We start from the raw sequence: 2,500 nt of genomic DNA on the forward strand, positions 1-2,500 counted from the left end.
GGCCGCTGCGGGGCCCGTGAGCTAAGAGCCGGGAAAAGCGGGCCGTCTCGGCGGAGGGCCGGGTGGGTGCTGGCCTCCGCCCTCAAACGTGCCCGTTCCCCCCCTCCCACGCCGGGCAGGGTCGGGTACAATACTCGGATTGATCCCCTAGGCTGAGCTCCGGTTCTCACAGGCTCTGAAAAACCTGTCCTCACAAATCTCCGCACACAGTCCTCGAAAGACGGGTCGAAAAAGCCAAAGCCCCGCCTTCGGCGGTACGAAACTGGAACCGGGCGCCACCTCGTGGTTCCCTCGGTCGGCCGAGACGGCGTTGGGCGACCCCTTCCGGACATCCGCGAGACGACCGGCCGTCAGGTCAACCCATTCGCTCCAAAGGGGTTGACCCGGTGGCCGGGAGGGGACTTTGAAAATTTTTCAGACTTGGAAAACTTTTTTTTTTTTTTTTTTTTCCCCCAGCCCGCTTCCTCCGGGTTGACCCGGTGGCCGAGCGTCTCACCGTCCCCGGACGCAGCGAGGTACTGCCTCCCGGCCGTCAGGATCGGGCCCACGGAAGTCTGATTTTTTAAAAAAATTTGCCGACGCCACCGCGGAGGGCTACCCGGCCACCCCGGGCCCCGGAGCCGGAAAAGGGAAGAAAAGGATCGGGCCCACTAGAGACATGGACCCGGCCGCCAAGCAGGCCGCCCTGGGCTCACCCTCCCCGGCCGCAGCGAGGGACATCCTCCCGGCCGACAGGATCGGGCCCCTGGAAGTCTGGGGGGGGGGGGGGGAAATCCGCCCCACGCCTCCGAGGAGGGCTGCCCGGGCGGGCCGGGCCCCGGAGCTCGGAAAAAAAAAAAAAAACACCCCAAAAAAGGATCGGGCCCACTAGAGACATGGACCAGGCCGCCCTGGGCTCACCCTCCCCGGCCGCAGCGAGGGACTGCCTCCCGGCCGACTGGATCGGGCCCCTGGAAGTCTGGAAAAAAGAATGGAACCTGACGCCTCCGAGGAGGGGGCGCCCAGGGAAGGAGGGAGATCCGGGTCGACCTGGTGACCGGACGGGAAAGCGGCCACCGGGCGTGCCCGTTCAAACCTAGGGGTTGACCTGGCGGCCGGAAAGCAAACCGGCCACTGGCTAGCCCCGTCGGCAACCTACGGGTTGACCTGGTGGCCGGGAAGCGAACCGGCCAGCAGGTGAACCCGTTCGATTCCACGGGTTGACCTGGTGCCCGGGAGGGGACTCTGAAAAATGTTCAGCCCTTTCGGCTCGGGGTTGACCTGGTGGCCGAGAGGGGACTCGGACGGCAGGCAAGCCGCCCTGGCCTCACCCACCCCGGCCGCAGCGAGGGACTGCCTCCCGGCCGACTGGATCGGGCCCCTGGAAGTCTGGGGGGAAAAAGAAAATGGAACCTGACGCCTCCGAGGAGGGGGCGCCCAGGGAAGGAGGGAGATCCGGGTTGACCTGGTGACCGGACGGGAAAGCGGCCACCGGGCGTGCCCGTTCAAACCTACGGGTTGACCTGGTGGCCGGGAAGCGAACCGGCCAGCAGGCGAACCCGTTCGATTCCACGGGTTGACCTGGTGCCCGGGAGGGGACTCTGAAAATTTTTCAGCCCTTTCGGCTCGGGGTTGACCTGGTGGCCGAGAGGGGACTCGGACGGCAGGCAAGCCGCCCTGGGCTCACCCTCCCCGGCCGCAGCGAGGGACTGCCCCCCCTCCACCCACCCACCCCCCCCCCCGGCTGACAGGATCAGGGCGCACTGGATGTCCGGGACAATATTTTCCCCGACGCCGGGGAGGGCGGGCGGGCGGAGGGGCTCTGGCGGCCAGCCCGGGCCCCGGAGCTCGAGAAGGAAAAAAGGACCGGGCCCGCGAGAGACGGGGGCCCTGCCGCAGGGGGGCAGTCCGACCGGGGCTCACCGTGCGGCAGGCCCGGGCGTCGGCAGGGGAAAGCGGGCGAGGAGGCGCGGGGGCCGGGTGCCTACGGCCATACCGGACCGAACGCCCCCGATCCCGTCCGATCTCGGAAGGTAAACCGTCCCGGGCCTGGCTAGTACTTGGATGGGTGACCGCCTGGGAATCCCAGGTGCCGTAGGCAGCTTTTCCCGGTCCGAGCCAGCTCTCTCTCCTTTTCTGGGGAGGAAGGAGAGGGGGGGGACGGGCCGGAAAGCCCCTCGTCGCTCCTGCCGAGTCGGAGGTCGCGGCCGCAGGTCACGGGTCTGGGCGCCTGGGGTCCGGCTCCCCACCCGGCTTCCTCCGCGGAGGACCCACCGAAGCCGCTGGGGGAGACCCCGGGCATGGGGCGGACTGGCCCGGACCCTCCCGGCCGCCGGCCCGCAGGACCGCCCCGAATCCCCCCGCCCCGCGGCCACCCAGGCCAGGCCTGGCCAGGCGGGACGGACGGCGGGTGTCCAGCGCCCAGCGGCTTCCGCCAGCGGGGACCCACGGCCCCCAAAGCCGCAGGGGGAGGCCCCGGGCCCGGGACGGACTCGCTCGGACCCCCTGCGCCCGGGCGCCG

General features: G+C 69.5%; 1 non-coding gene across 1 annotated transcript; it reads left to right on the plus strand.

Annotated features, from left to right (window-relative positions):
* Nucleotides 1-1,961: 1,961 nt before the first annotated feature.
* Nucleotides 1,962-2,080, plus strand: LOC128823632 (5S ribosomal RNA). Its single transcript, XR_008441875.1, has one exon. It is a non-coding gene; the product is annotated as a 5S ribosomal RNA (ribosomal RNA).
* Nucleotides 2,081-2,500: the final 420 nt, after the last annotated feature.

This window comes from Malaclemys terrapin, chromosome 15 (genome assembly GCF_027887155.1).
Source record: "Malaclemys terrapin pileata isolate rMalTer1 chromosome 15, rMalTer1.hap1, whole genome shotgun sequence".
Classification (NCBI taxonomy): domain Eukaryota; kingdom Metazoa; phylum Chordata; order Testudines; family Emydidae; genus Malaclemys; species Malaclemys terrapin.